Source organism: Lucilia sericata, unplaced genomic scaffold (assembly GCF_015586225.1).
Source record: "Lucilia sericata isolate MDLA Ls3-8-SP2 unplaced genomic scaffold, ASM1558622v1 Contig000012F_arrow, whole genome shotgun sequence".
NCBI classification, from domain to species: domain Eukaryota; kingdom Metazoa; phylum Arthropoda; class Insecta; order Diptera; family Calliphoridae; genus Lucilia; species Lucilia sericata.
Window position 1 is genome coordinate 780763 of NW_023994051.1, and position 17136 is coordinate 797898.

At 30.3% G+C, this 17136-nt stretch overlaps 1 protein-coding gene across 1 annotated transcript in view; it reads left to right on the forward strand.

Moving 5' to 3' along the window:
- The window catches only part of LOC119603960 (DNA polymerase alpha subunit B), a 176233-nt gene that overhangs the window by 97983 nt on the left and 61114 nt on the right, over positions 1-17136 (forward strand). The window lies entirely within an intron of this gene.

A 17136-nucleotide genomic window follows, 5' to 3' on the forward strand; every position in this document is an offset into this window, starting at 1 on the left:
TTTTCATGGTGGAATTCAAATATTTTCTCATTCAGATGCACAAAGTCATAAACTCTCTGGAACATTCTTAAACCAATAGAGTTTTATACTAGTCCAAAGACCAAATAATAGAATAGTCCCCGGAAATACCTCAAACGTCTAGTTAAAAGTACTTCAAAAATATAGCTTAGTCATTAGACAAGTCAATAAATAAGATCATTTTGTCAATAGACTGGTTTTTAGACTAGTCAATAGACAGTCTATTGTCTGTTTATGGACTAGAGGATAGAGTAGTCTATAAACTAGACAAAAGACTAGTCTATATATTAGACATTGGATTAATGTATTATCTACATAGAGGGAAAAAACGTTTTAAAATTAAGTATTTATAATTTTTCAATAACATCCGTTGTCAAAGTATGTACGGATAGTTGTCAAGTCAACAACAAAAATATAAAAAATACACGATGATATCAAATCAATAAAAAATAATAATTCGATACCAAAGTGGCAACACTATATTGTCAAACTGAACGTTGCGTTGTCGAAATAACAACGATGCATTGCCGAAATGGCACAAAGCGTAATCGAAATGACAACAATGCTGTGATTTTCCAAATGATAACTGGGTGTTATTTAAATTGTATACATATCTGTTGTCTAAATGTTAACTAACGTGGTAAGCTCTCTTTTGGCAACGGATTATATCAATTTCGGTACTTTTCTACCGTTTTGTTTCCTCTGTGTAGTCTATAGAATGGTCCATATTCTAGTCGAAAGACTAATTCATAGAATAGAAAAGCGATCGGATGTTGTCTGGTTATAATCTCTTCTAGGATTCATTACAATATCCTCTTGCGAATTTTAATAAAAATTTTACCGAAGTCGGTAGTTCTTTGAACTTTGTTTTAAAAGTACAATTTTTAAATTATTATTTCAATACGGAAATTATTTTAAAACTGTACAAAATGAATCATTGGTGTATCATTGTACTTTTGAAAATCGAATTTTATCAAAAAAAAGTTCAATTTTACCCTGGTTTGTGCTGATTTATGTAGAAATATTAATTCTAAAAGTATACAGCTCAGTATCTGATCCGTCCATGTAAACATATAGTCAAACTACAAGTCGTAGGACCTTTCTATTCGGACTTTTTAGCTAATATTTATATAAAATATAATAGTTCATATTTTAAAAAATCGGCACAACTAACGATTTTCGTAAAGATCGGGTCTCATTTGATAAAAGACCCAACACAAACTTCACCATAAAAAATTACTATAAAGTCCATAATTGATGTATAATAATTAGTATAAGTAACTATGAAATTTAATTTATAATTCAACATAAATGGTGGTGTAGCCCGACTACACATGGTTACTTATCTATATTCCTGATTATAGACATTACAGAGGCCTTTCAGAGAAGTGCCGCTTGACTATCGACAAAAATGCTAATGCTGTTGCGAATATTGAGGTCATGTACTTCGTACCCTACAGGCTGACATTGTCGCAAATATTTCAGCCTGAAAGTAACTACAATTGTTGGGAAGACGGTGAGATATACATACTTACCCCAGCAGATATGACCATTATGTGCAGATCTATAGGCGGATGTTCAATATAGTGTTCTGAAGCATCTGAAGGACTAGTTCTTAGAGCACCTACTATCCCAATGCATGCTGATCTCTGAACTTTTTATAGCTGATCTACAATAATAAATACTAAATGTTCGACACAAATTGTACTGTCAATTTCAGCTGAACACTAACCACTGTGCTTGCAGCCATCCGCATTTTGTCGCGTCTATCATGTACATTTTTTAACATGTTTCGTGGTTTTTTTTTTTGTCAGTTTTCAATTCCATTTAAACGTATGAATATGAGTAAGAAAATCTGCCTCGAAATGTATCACATAATTTTCTATGTTTATTATAATTTTTTTTGTTTCTATTTTATTATTTTTCATGTTTTAGTTTATCCTACATTTCGGTTGCTGTTGCCGTTGGTAGTTTTTGTTTGTTTGTCATGTCTTCTGTGTCTTTGTCGTTAACAACTGATTGTGTCACGTTAAAAAAATGATACAACGACAACACTGTAACAGCCAGCAACAAACGAACGAACAGCAGCAACATCTGAAGACAACAAAATGTTAGCCACTACAACAAAGTAATATTTTTTTCCAGTTTACTTCTACGAAAAAAATTTTGAAATTGTTAGTTAACGTCATTATTTTCTTACATTTAGTTTTTGTTTAAATATTGAACAAAAAATAGAAAAATATTACACAAAAACTTTCGGAGAGTAACTAACTAACGTTGTTAAATTTTTACAACAATATTTGTACTTTACTACAAGATCAACACTATCAGCAGCAAAAATTAAATGGTTTGTATTTTTATTAAATATTGTCTTAGTTTTCAGCAACACTATTTCGGTTTCTGTGTAGAATAATGTAATTAACAAAAAAATTGTATTGAAAATAAAATATTCTTTTAAACAAATTTAATGGCGTTTTTTATTGAATTTATAAAATTTGGTTTTAATGAGTTTAAAAGCTTTTTCCACAACTTACTCATTGACATTTAAACTCTTTACTTTAACACAACGATGACATTGCAGGCAAGTTCTTACCATGCTCACTTACAAATGGGGAGTAAAATAAGTACTTACCACGTTCGCTTACAAAGAGTCAGTTAGAATACAAACCAGGGACTTCATGTTCGTTACTCATCTGTTGTTCTCACTGCATCACAGTGTGTGAAGAACACAGTTAACTTGCGATGCTGACGGTATGTAATAGTCATTGAAAAGTAAGTTCTTGCGTAAGTACAAGTCATTACCAAGCTCCATCTGTGATTGCGAGTATAAAGGAATTAATATAAATTCCAAAAAATGTCCAATTTCCTTAAAAATAAATAATTTTTTTTTAAGATTTTCTAAAAGTAAAAAAAATTTTTCGAAAATATTTTCTATAAATAGAGATTTTCTAAAAATAGCAAGTTTTTTGAAAATTTTCTAAATTTATTATTTTTTATATAGTTATATAATTAGGAATTTGTCCAAGATTTACTTAAAATTAAAAACAAATTTCGAAATAGAAATATTTTTGTAGATTATACAGGTCATCAAATTTTAAACACTGAGATAAAAGTATACTTTTCTAAAGCATTGAGCATCGCCAAATCCAAAACAGAATATCTCTATCAAATCAGGTTTATATGTTCCAAAAACCTAAAATACCCATGGCTAAATTTGAGACGTTATAACAGCGCGAAGACATCTTTATTGATAAAATCGGTTTGGTTCAGTCTGTTGACTCAAAAATAAAGGTTTAATCTATTATATCTGTTTTATTCTTCGATATTTCTTAGCCGTAGGCTTGGAACAACCATAAAATTAAAAAACAAAATCTTTACCTCTATTTCACCTTTATTCTATGACAAACTTTGATGAAGTTATTCCGTAAAGGAAAGGCAAGGACTTATACATAGTTTTTTCGACCTAGAAGAATGATGAAGATAATGCAGAGGTTAAACCTTTATTTTAAAGTCGACAGATTGGACTCTCAGACGATATAACTGATTCTATAAATAGAGACTTTTATAAAGTCACAAATATGGCCAAAAACGTTTTTTTTTTTTTTTTTTTTTGATCTTTGGAGGTATTCTGAGGCTAAATTTAAATCTATAGTATGGACTCCTGGTTTGAATTTTTTTTTAAATTTTGTTGGTCAATTTAAAAAAATATAGTACACACTATGAAATATTTGTAATTATAATGATGAAAATTTGATGAATATGTCATTTCCGAAAAAATATATAAATAGAGAATTTTTTTAAAATCCTAGCAAAAACTAGGTAATGGCTTTCAATTGTAATTACTTACCTAACAACATACTTTTCAATGACTATCACATATCGTCTGGATTCCATAAAAGTAGTCTAATAAGATCTTACTAATAATGTGTTATATAAATACCTTCTAATTCATTAGTCATCTTACCAGTGATCATCTAGCTTCTATGTATACGTTTATTCATGCGATTTGCAATGACTACCTTTTCTAATTACTTGTAATCGTTTGTGGTAAGTAGTTGCCTCAAATGACATTACCGTGTTAAAATAATTACTTAAGATGCTATTGTGTAAGTAAAGATTTTTTAACCCCTTACATGATAAAAAATTTTTTGAATTATTCATTTTACGAAATCGTTCTAAAAAATATTTTTTAAATTAATCAATATTTAAAAAAATTTTTCAAATCTAAAATTTAGAAAATTTTCTAAAATTTGGTAAAAAAAATTCGACAACAATTAAAATTTAGTTTTTAGAGGTTAACTCGCGATTCTCGGTGTATATAAAAATAAAAAAAATCTACAATTTTCTCTTTTGTATTGTTTTCTGAAATATTGCAAAATTCGTTGGATATTTGATAATAAAATATTTGTTAAACAAAATTTCTTTCCACATAAGATTTTCTAACGTTTTTTCATTAAAAAAATCCAAATAGAAGCGGAAATAGATTTCGTGAATTTTAAAGCTTCCTTTTACCATAAAATGTGAGCATGCTTCCCTTGGATGGTTGGGTTCATTGCAACTAGAAGTCGGATAAAAAGCACAAGACAAAACTATTTATGTACATTGCTCCATTCTTAAAAAAAACAACAACAACAACTAACTACACTCACACGCACACACAGTTTTCAAAGTATGACACAAACTGATGTTTTTTGCTGTTGTCTGTTCAGATATAATAATCATTTTAACATTAAAGACCACTTTCGAAATATCAAATTGCTTCTATTAGATTGACAATAAGAAAAATTATGAGTGTTCATCCTCACTTAAAGTTAAACACCAAACAGCGACAACAACTACTACAAATGCAAAAAATACACACATAGATAAACATAAATACAAACACATGCATACAAAAATGATAATCAAAACAACGTAGAAAAAGCGAAAAAAAATTATGACAAAACATAAAAATAAAATACAGCCAAACACGATAGAAGATAAAAGTGGCAAATGTTGCTGATGATGCTGCAGCCAAAGCAACTGAACTAGAGTCAACTGAAAACAACAGCATCACCAATACAAATTCAAACGATCTTATATGTATAAATACTTTAAGTCACAGTCTTATACTGATCGCCTAAGTCATTGAAAAGAAAGCCATAGGAAACCACCAGGAAAAACAAATCTTGTTTAGCAGAGATTTAAAGGAGTGCGCTTTGAAAGTAATTCTTTAAAAATAGCTTTCTCACAAACCCAGTAAAATATATATTTTCAAATTTTGTCAATGAATAATGTAGTTATTTCATACATTACATGGTAATGAACGTATGTCTAAAACTACTAAAGGTTTTTTGAAAAAATTTTGAATTTTACATTCTAAATAACACGTTCGAATAATTTGTTAATGTTTGATTAAAAGAATAGTTTTATAAATACAGAAAATAGCTGCCAAGTCGGTTTTAAATCCGGGAAAGCCAGATTAGTCATCGTCGAAACAAAATAAGTAGTTAGTTATTCACACAAAAAGTAAGTACTTACACTTCCAATATTATTTCCCTACTTACCAGGTAAGTAAAGATTTTACTGGGTTCTTACCTGATAGTTAAGGCTAAATTGCTTTAATTGGTATTTCGGAAATAATTTTTACATGTAGAGTTTTAATTTTTCAAAATTTTAAGCTTTAATTAAACGCCAAATCAAATCATTCCTTTAAACCTTCTTCACCAAGCAATAAGTATTCTTTATTTTCTAACAGAAGGCAAATGTTTCATTATTTATATATACCCGAGTATAAATATATACTGGCACATTAGAACGTTTAAATTTGCCTCAACTCTCTTCTGCTTCATTTCTCTATCACAAAAAAAGATGAGCTTCTATAGATGAGGCCGACCTTATAGATGTAGCCAGCAGATGAAGACGACTACTACGACGATGAAGATGATCATGATAATGGGTTTAGTAAATGTGAGCTTAAGAGGCATAAAAGGCTAGAAAACTGGTAATAAAATGTAATTTCTTTTAAAGCGTAAGCAAAAGGATTTCTTTCCTATTCTATCTGCTATTCTATCCACAACAAAAACGACTGAGTAGTTTTGATAGTTTAGAAAAAGAAAATGAACATTACACAACACAACAACGTACTTACAACTTGGTTCTGTGTTCAACAATCTAAGAATGGACACATACATATAAGTACATTCAGTCACAATACACTCGTACTGTGATAAACTCAACGATAGAATAAAAACTATAGAAGAAGGCGAAGAAAAAATGAGGCATAAACTGAAACCCTTTCATTTTAAAGGTGAATGTTCTAAAGTTACGTTCACTGAACGAAGAATAAACATATAATAGAAATAATAAGATAAATACTCATACAGATACACATAGACAGCAGATATGTTGCACACTGATCTTTTCCTGATGCTGCAAAATATATGGGTGATCACTTCATATGGTTGCAATAAGTGTTTGAAAAATACTATTTTCAAATTTGATATTTGAATAAATTTTATTAAAACTATTGGAAAAAGGAACTCAATTTGTTATCTTCTTCAAAAAGCGATCTTTTCTATAATAAATGGTTATACATACATACACACACAGATTTTAAGTGCGAAATTGTTTTTTGAATTTTAGAATCGAATATTTAATAAAATTCTTTATCACTTTAGTGGATGTGGCTTTGTACTGATGTATACCAATCAGCTTGGAATCATTTTCTGAGTTGTTTAAGCTATGTACGTGCATGTGTGTCCATGTAACTAGGCCCAGGAACTAGATTCCGATGTCTTTTTCATCCACAGTATTTGAGTATTTTATACGCCGGCGCCAATTTTTATACATGGTTCTGCCGGTCCATGTACTCTCGCTATTGCTGCCCCGCTGCTTTACTTTCTAAATGCAAAAACATTACTTTCTAATGCTGTTGCCTCTGTTGAGATGTCAACAGTACCTAGAGACGTAATCGGTAAACCGAAACACGAATCCATCAAATATTACGGGGACTTGTTCTTACTCACAGAGAACACACAGTGGTAAATCTCTGGTATGAACAGAGAAAACCCTGAACATAGCCGGACAAGGAAGGAAATTCAATGATATAATTTGTATAAGATACCTTACATCCATCTCATTCATTCGACACACTCTTTGAGAAAAACATCCGAAACACTCCCTCTCTACGGGTGGATAAGGTCCTCATACCAGAGATACAAGCCGAGACGGCTCAAATAATATTTTGCAAGGTAATATTTTGCAAGCCGCGCCGCCGCCGACTTCTTTCAGCTCAAAAGCTAAGCCGGCTTAAACGTAGCCGCTGATAAAGATTAGAATCGCACATGTATTTCAGAACATAATTTCACCAAATTGAACGGAGTTGCCACTATTTTAAATTCTTATGGCAAATTGAAAAGAGTTGCCACACAATATTGTGCTAATATTATAATAGTGAAAACTACTATAAATGTCTATTTTCTGCAGAAAAAAACTTATATAGAGACAGGTTTCTATGTAACAGACTATTATACAAAGATTTTTCAATATAATAAACCTTATAAGGCCAATTTCTAAAGGAAAAGTTAAATTGAGTCGACAATTTAGCCGCCGCCGATATTTTCTGTAATAAGCCGCCGCCGCCGACCCAAAATGGTTGCGCCGCCCTGCCGATCATTTCCCATCGGCTTGTATCTCTGCCTCATACCCCTACATCCATCTGTTTCCGGGAATTTGGTTTTAAGCTACCACGTGTACACCGAAAGTACATCTCCAATAACAAGACAACGTCCGAAACTCTGCTCAGTGGGCTACCAGTTCCCGTATTGACCCCATGTCAATTCATTGTAAGGAAAAATCGGGGATACATTTGATATTCACCAGTTTATAGCCTTGGCATACTAAAGGTACAGGTACATCAAGATGAGAGTCTTTCATCAGGGTAATATCAAGGTAAAATGATAAAAATCGATCATTAATTTCATCTAGTCACAAAAATCGACCAAAATAAGATTAATACAAGTCTCCATTATCATGCCAATTTTCATTATTTTCTCGAACGGTTTTCCATAAAAGCATGTCTACTTTCCGAACATAAAGGACTTTAATATTTTCGTTAAAATTTATATCGCTGTTTTATGAGCAATACAGATACAAAATTTTCAACCTTTTCAGCTCTGTCGCATGTAATTTCCGAGAAAAATTTACTATATACGATCAAGAAATTATCACATACATATGTATCTAGAATTTTGGAGCATCTTCTAGTTTCAGAGTATAATGGACTATTCTGTATCCACGATTTTACTATTAAATTCTTCTAGAAACGTTCGTTCTGACGTTTTTACTTCCTAATCGGGTACAATTTTTAGTTTCCTTTGAACACCCTTATTATGAAAGAAAAAATTTAGCTTAAGGAAAAGTACTTTGTTTTCTTCTTCATCATCCCAATACCGATGACTATTTATATAAACAGAGATTTTCCATTTTTACGCTCGCTGTGTTTGGTTTTGTACTCTATTATTATCATTCTAGGATTTCTTTCAAGTTTTTTTTTTTTGCGTTGTTTTATTTTTTTCTTTCAATACTCCTTTTTTTATTAAAAGCAATATTTTCCCAAAGCTGGCTGGCTAGATTTAGTTGCTGCACCCTTGCGCGCGTACCAAACCAAGCACCCAAACACATGATGTTGTTGTTGCGATGTTGATAAAGGTCTATTTTAAGTGCTTAGTGTTTTGCGATAGTGATTTCTGATTCTTTTGTCTTTTTGTAAATGTTGCGCGCATGAGCACAATACACACTGAGACGACAGACTATACTTGGATTTGTGTAATTTCTTTAAACTTCTTTTAGTTATAACAAACAACAAGAAATATCTATTTCTGCTTCAATACTCCAGCTATTCAGCCTGCCTGCTGCCTGCCATCCTATCAATTGTAAGCTAAAGCGTCATATTATTAAGGAAATAAAATGAAAAGAAAAAGGAAGGGTCTCCTTATTTTGGTCTTCTTACCTTTAGATATATGTACATATATACATACAAGTACGTAGCATCTAACTATTGAACGTGCATCCTGAGAGCTGTATCTGGGGAAATCGTAATAATAATAATGGCTGGGATAAAACACTTTTTCAAATACATTTAAGGCGTTTGTTCATTCGTTCGTTCAATTGTAAGAGTCAGTGTCTATTTAAGTTTTTATTTTGGCAGTAGCATGGTGGTAATAAATCTTTTTCTATTTAGTAATAAAAATAGTTTCATAACAATGATTATTATTACAAAAAAAAAAGAATATAATAAGAAACCCCATAAAGGTAGAAAAAAATCTAAGAGAATACATAATCTTTTACTCAAATACATGCCTTTACAAACTGATATCTCTTGCTTACGTTTAATGTATTTGGTAATTCGTAATTTCTTGAGTGTATCTAAATAATCGTACGCGTTTGTTGTTTTATAATGTTGCAATTCCAGGTGATTGTCTTAAATTTCCTTAAGAATCAGTTGTTGTTTGCATGAGTTTTTATTAATACTTACAATTATGTATTTTGTAAGACGTAAATACATACATTCATATGTACATATGTTGTTAAGTGAAAAACGTATTTGGTTATAAATGTCGGCACAATTATGCTCGATCAAAGTTCATTAATATTATTTGTTTCATGTATAACTACTTTATTGATGCTTTAACAGTTGGTATGATCAATATGGTTTGGATGATGATGATGATAGTCTTTTTTTAAGATTTATTAAATGTTATAATTTTATAGATTTTATCATTTGCGATTTTCTATAGATACGTTCATTAAATGTACACTGTTGTTAATTTTATTACATGTTGATAATAATTGAAAAAGAAGAAATTTCTGAGGCATATATAGTCATAATTTTACCATGAAAAACGTTTCTTTATTTTTAACAAATTCAATGTAATATTGTATCCATTACTCTCTACTCGATTTACGTATTTAAATTTGACATCAGTTATCGAAATAATTGCACTAAGCTAGATTTGCACCTTAACAAAATGATGATTTGTACAATTTTTTTCCAATTAAAGGAATAATCAAAACGATTAATAATTAAACTAAAATCTAACATTAATTAATTCATTAATTGTATAAATTAAATATTTAATGATAATAAAATGTTTTATTAATTTATCAATAAAATCAATTAAACAGTTTGTTTGAAAATTTATTAAAAAAATCAATTAAGTCGTTAATTGAAAAAATTAAAGTATTAATTAAATTCTCACAAAGAAGCAACATTGTCATATCCGAAAATGGATCAGATTTTTTTTGTATTAAATTTTTCCTGAGAGTTGTCTTCATCTGGCGTTCCTGTTAATCATGGTCCTAATCAGCAGGTTTCAAACTTTTTATATGCCTCCTTTTGCTATGGGATTATAAGTTTTGATGCTGAAGCTGTTCATTTTCTAAGGCCCATTATTACAATTTGGCAATAACTAAATGTAGGATTGTATAATGCTGATAACTCGTTTCTAGTTATTTAATTGTACTTCAGTTAAAGGATATCGATAAAGCATAAGGATCTCTTTCTTCCAGCTTATCTTCCCGTATACATATAATAATGAGAAACAAATTATCGGCATTATAAAAACCTACCTTTTGTTATTGGCAAGTTGTAATAATGGGCCTAAGAGTTGCAGATAAGGAGTCGCAGATCAGAGATACAAGCCGTCTCGGCTCAACAGGCGGTAGGCTGGCAAGCCGCGCCGCCGCCAACTCAAAAACTTATGTTTTTCTTACAAAATTTTTTCAGACAAATTGAAAAGAGTTGCCACATCATTTTGTTCCTATGTATAAAAATTGTAAAAAACTGTTATAAACAATTGTTAATAAAAATAACTGTAATAATGACAACTTTCTATAGAAAATACTTATATAGAGATACTTTTCTATCTAACAAATCAAAATAAACACATTTTCTATATAACAAACACATATATAGAAAATTTTCTAAAAAAAACAAATTCTCAGCATAGTTTTAGCCGATATTTTAGCCGCCGCCTCCGACCAAAAGTGATCGAGCCGCGCCGCCGATCATTTTGCATCGGCTTGTATCTCTGCCGCAGATGTTGCTCAAATAACAACAACTACGTTAGAGGAAGGATTAGAGACATTAGAGAGCCCTAGTTAATGCGTATTTTAGACTGTGGGAAGTCAGAAAGCCCCAGTGCAATCTGAAACTGACTTCTCGCTTGTATCTGCTGCGGTCGACTTTTAGTACGTGTAGAACTTTAGTTTTTTGTTAATCTCAATAGCCGAGCCCGAAGATTGGCTTTATTTGAAATCTTACCTCTACACCAACAGTTTTTTTCTCAATATGTATATAGAAATTACGACACGCAGTGTACAATTATTTAAGTGTCTGTCTAACAGTAAAAAGTTAATTAAAATTGTTCTAAAGCAACTGTAAAAAGCTCTCATATGTATTAAAACTTCTTAATTAAAAGCTGAGTTTTTATTAACACCTTTCTAATACTGTTTTTTTTATTTATTTATATTTTATTTTAAATCCTAGACTCGTGCGTGAGTAACAAAACCCCAGAAACAAATTCAATTTACTTTTCAATTGAATGTTGATTTGGAAAGTAATAGTTGAACGAAAATAAAACTAAAAAAAAAACTAAAGAATTAATAAAGAACACATGCAACACCTCATACAAAATGGTGATAAAAAACCACAATCACTGCAATTGATTTTTTTTATATACAATTTTTCTTATGCTCAGAAACATACAATACACGTCCAGCTGTAAAATCATTAATAAAATATAAGGTAATAATATCTTTAGAAAGAAGATTGTACTATAACTCTATTCATGTGTATGTATATAATAGTTGTAGTACAGAAATCATAGAAAATAAAAGAAATAAAGAAAAAAATTATTTCAATCATCGAGCACCACCACAACGCACTACTTGTATACAATATGTGATCAGCAATATTAATGAGGGAAGCTTTGAAACCAACTTTTTTTTTTCATACTATTTATTGTATTCTTATTATTTCACCTTAAATACAAAGCAACAAATAGTATAAGAAGTAGGGATTTGGAAAGAAAAGAAGAAAACAAAAAAAAAAAAAAAAAAACATTGTAAAATGACGAGCATTTAACAATTTAGTTATAATGGACTAGAAAAGATTTCACAGAAACAAACATAAGATCCAGCACAAAGGAAAACACTTTATTTTTTCTTTAACAAAACTAAACCTTTACGACTTACATTATTAAAAAAATTAATACGTAGCTACAATTACAACATTTGTATGTGTAAAAATACTTGATCATTTGTAACACCTTGCATTTACAACACCAACCATCCAACTAAAAGCAGTAATACATAATGGAAACAAGCCCACTACAAAATCATCTCATCATAGTAATAGTACTTAAACATTTATTTATTCGCAAGTACCTGGTAGAAGAAAATCTCTGACTGCTGAAAAACATAATGATGATCATGGAATAAATTTAAACATTTAAAAGTGGAAGCATCATCATTGTACACGCACTAATCGTTATATCCACCCATAGAATTCAGGTGATTTTAGGTGGATGGGGGGAATGAATCCTAATTTAAATTCATTTGTTTAAGTACAGTTAATTTCGTAATTTATAGCATGGAACTATTTGCAATATTTGCAAAGATCTTCAACCAAGACTCTGGGAACAGAGCCGAAAGGTTCATACATAACTTTAGCCAAACTGACCAAAGTCGTTATAGCACATGTCACCAATATATACACATTGGATGGTTATACACAAACATCAGACGCGACTGGTCGAATACCAGGCACAGAATATGTCAAGAACTTTGAAACACTGAGAAAATAATCGAGAAATCCGTTGCTAAGTGGACGGGGGACAAAGCGCGCCTAGGTTTCTACATTGAAGGCCCTATAAACAGCAATATACTACCGTTTATCTAATCACAACGCTAGATTCCAGGCAAAAGTCCGAGCAATAACGGAATGTGTGAATTGGATTAGAATAAATATTACGCCATCAGGGGTTTATATTTACCAACAACCAGGCGCCGATTAGGGCGGCGCCTGGTTGTTGGTAAATATAAACCCCTGATGGCGTAATATGTCGGGAATATGTCGGGAACTTTGAAACACTGAGCAAATACTCGAGAAAACCGTTGCTAAGCGAATGGATCTAAACTGGGGGACAAGGCGCGCCTGGGGGTACTTCATTGATGACCCAGAAACAGTTAACCTAATCACAACACTACCTTCTAGTCAAACGCCCGAGCAATAACGGATTGTGAGAATTGGATTAGAATAAATATGACGCTATCAGGGGTTTATATTTAGCAACAGCCAGGCGGCGATTAGGGCGATATCAGGTGATAAGGATAAATCTAAGATCGTATTGGATTGTAAGAAAGCTTTAACCGAATACAGAGATGAGGCTTACATCATATCGGTAGTAGTCGGCAACGAAAGAGCGAATGTGCTAGGTTTAAAGGGTAGGGAGCTCGAGGTAGTTAACCTGACGAATGCAATTAGATCTGGTTAATGAAATGGGGGATATAACTACATATAAATATCATATGGTGTGACTCTAGCGGGAACAGGACGGAAAGCCTCCTCAAAATGAACAAGTCTAACCTCACAGAACACACAGGATTACGGACATAACTATCACTACACAAAATTGGTTGTGAATGTAGAGCATTCACAACCGAAATGAGATCCAAATATCTTGGTAGGGATATAACATTCCTGATTGGAAACTGCATTTCTGAAAATTAATTGAATCAATTAAAACTTTAATCAAATTACTTAACTTACGTTTTTAGCAACAAAATTATTAAGACAAATAACAATTTGTTTAAATAAAGAAAACTTATAAATAACTAATAATTTCTTGTTGGGATACATTACAACATATACAAAAGTGGCAGACACTAAATTTTGTAAACAGATTTGTTTTTAAAATTGTAAAACCATCAATTAAAATTTTAAGTTTGTTATAAAGCTAATAAATGTTTAATAAAAACAAACTTGAAATTAAATAATATTGCTTTTGTTTTGCTTCACACTGTAATGTTAACATGATATACGTTCAGAATAAATTTTCAATATTTAATGCAACCAACAGTCAACCATTTTTTTTTTTACCTTTGTGCCTTCGATTACTTACAATCGCCTCTTTCACACACATTAAGTATTTATATTGTACGGGCAACCTAAATCTGTTTTTTTTATTATTTTCTATTTAAAGACTTCTTTCGTTTTTTCTACTTCATTTAATTAATTTAATTTAATTGATTGTAAATTGTGAATTGGAAGTGTTGTTTCCCTCTTTGGGTGCGAGTAAAGAGAGTTAAGTTAAATAATGTAATGTAATGGAGTATGACCATTCAATCTCATTCAATCACCACTTGAATCTGTGTTCTTTTTTTTCTTAAAAACACATTTTCTATCTTTTTTTTATCGATGTTCAATTAAATTTAATGAATATTAATATTAAGATGATTTTGATTTGCTAGGCATTTTGGTTGTAGCGATCGAGTGAGTGTATTTCAGTTTATTAATGGAAAGAAGTTTGAAGTGGTTGCAAGCGTGGTTGCAGAGTTACGAGTAAATGTTGCATTTAATGTTTCTTTTACCCTATTTATTTTGGTTTTACCAATTATGTGCTTTAATGGGTGAAAATGTGTTAGTAGTTCTGTTTTACGTTTTTTATAGGCGATGGAATCGATTGGTTTAAAAGTAATTAAGTTAGAGATTAGAAATGTATAGTTTTTTATTATAATTAAAAATAGATTGTGAACATATAATCTTAAATTTTATTAGATTTAAAAGTATTTGAAATAATATAAAGAGTTAGTTAAAAACTATAGCGTTTAACAGAGAAGTAATAAGGTGGAAATTTCTAACATTATTGACTATGTGTATATAATAAACAGGAAATGTATGTATATTAGGGTGATCGACTCGATTTTTCAACCGGTTTTAAAACCGTTTTTTTTTACCAGTGTCGGTTTTTTCTTAATGTTGATTTTTCGAATATCGAATAACCCGGTTTTTTCACTTTTTAAAAACCGGTTTCGAATACTTTTATTTGCTTTGTATTCAAAGATTATTTAAATGAAATTTTTAAGTAAATAATAATACAGCTAAATTTGAAAATTATTTGAGTCGAGGAACTAGCGTATATTTTTCTAAAGCTCCTTTGGTTAAACTTTTTTGATTTTCATAATTAATTAAAAAAAATTTATTTGTAAAATTGATAACTGTTTGATAAAATTTTATCAATCTTAAGATTATATTCAATTTACAATAATTAATTTACGGCTGAAATTTTATGGAAGTGTTGTCCTAAACAGGGCTTTTGAAATAAGCTAGGATTACATAGTACCTTATGTTTAACAGAAGTGTCCCACCTTTTTTCCTAATTTTTTTATATTAATGAAGTAATGTAAATCAGACGACTAGATCTATAGTTATAATCTTTTAAACTGTTAAAAATCATTTCTGGCCATGTTTTATTAATCAAATTTAAACATAAACATTAAGTTTTTCAAATTAAAATATTTTTTTTATTTATAATGAAAAACCGGTTAACCGGTTTTTTCTGAATTTGAAAAATATCAACCGGTTTTTTTTAAATGTCAACTATTCGAACTATTCGAAAACCGGTTTTTGGAAAATGTCGAATAATCGATCACCCTAATGTATATTCAGTTGCAGACAAACAAATTTTAGTTGCTGTAGCCGAAATACGATTAGGGGAAATTTTTTAGATATTTAGACTTAAATATAGTAACTAGAACCATAAAATTTGGTAGCTGTAACTAAATCATTCGTTTGACAACAAATGCTATTAAAACTGGTTTCCTATTATAGTAGGAGTCGTAATATTTAGATACAGACAGATCACTAATCTTGATGGTATCATTACAATTTGATTTCAATTAATTTATTGCGATTTCAAATTAATTTTCCTAAATTTGTAAAGTATTTCTAATTCCAAACAGGTCAATTACGTTTTCTACTGTTTTTCTTATTAGTTAAATTTCCAATCAAAATTTTTTTAAGAAATTCCAATTATTTATCTGCAACACCTACAACAGCAGCCGCAATCAAATGAACCAACCTGACCCACCCATTCGCCACAATCAATCTCATTCAAAATTAAAACAAATCTTTTCAAACAAACAACCATTATAATCAAAGTATGTGTGTATGTTTTTCACATTTCTAACAATAACAAAAAGCAAAAAAAACATTAGACGACTACCAACCCATATTGATAATATAAAATTAATTATTAAAAAAAAAAGATATTATTTTGATTTGATACGATTTCATGCTGCATGCATGTTGTGTTTTATTAATGGCAACAAACATCAACGAGCTACAACACAGCATCATCACCAACCCAAAACAACCAACAATTGACCCGCATAAAGATGATCATGAAAGACAAACTACATATAAAAAAACTTGAACAAAAATAGTAACGGTTTTTCTAATAAACCATCTAAAATATGAATGTATGTATGTTTGTTTGTTGCAAAAATTATTAGGGTGTAGCAGGAGGTTGCTAAGGTAGGACAATTGAAATGAGAAATGAAATAAAACTGCAATAAAAACTAAAATCGATATGGCCTGCAGAGTTATTGAGATGCTTTCAAAATCAAAAATGAAAAACAGAGAATCATGTTAAAAACCTACAATGATAAAACTCAATATTATCTTACTTGCGATGTAATCGCTATTTTCATAAATTGCATACAAAAGTACAAACATGCATCATACATACTACACTCTTAATATAATAATACCTAATATTTACGAAATATGTCGTACATTGTATGAAATGCTTCGTAATAATTTTAGATAAAAATCCTTTATTTTCAAAATATTTCTTTAAATAACATAAATTGTGAAAAGCAAATTTTGAATAAAAATTTTACTTTCGTCACATGTCACATGCGACATGTTTTTGTAAAAAAAAGCAAAGTTTCTTAATATGTACGAAAAAAGTTATTACAAAAGGTTTTTCTACTTTTGCAAACTTAAAAGAGGGTTTGATTAAACAATATTTCGTATTATACACATCATTTTCGTAAATGTTATGGAAAAAA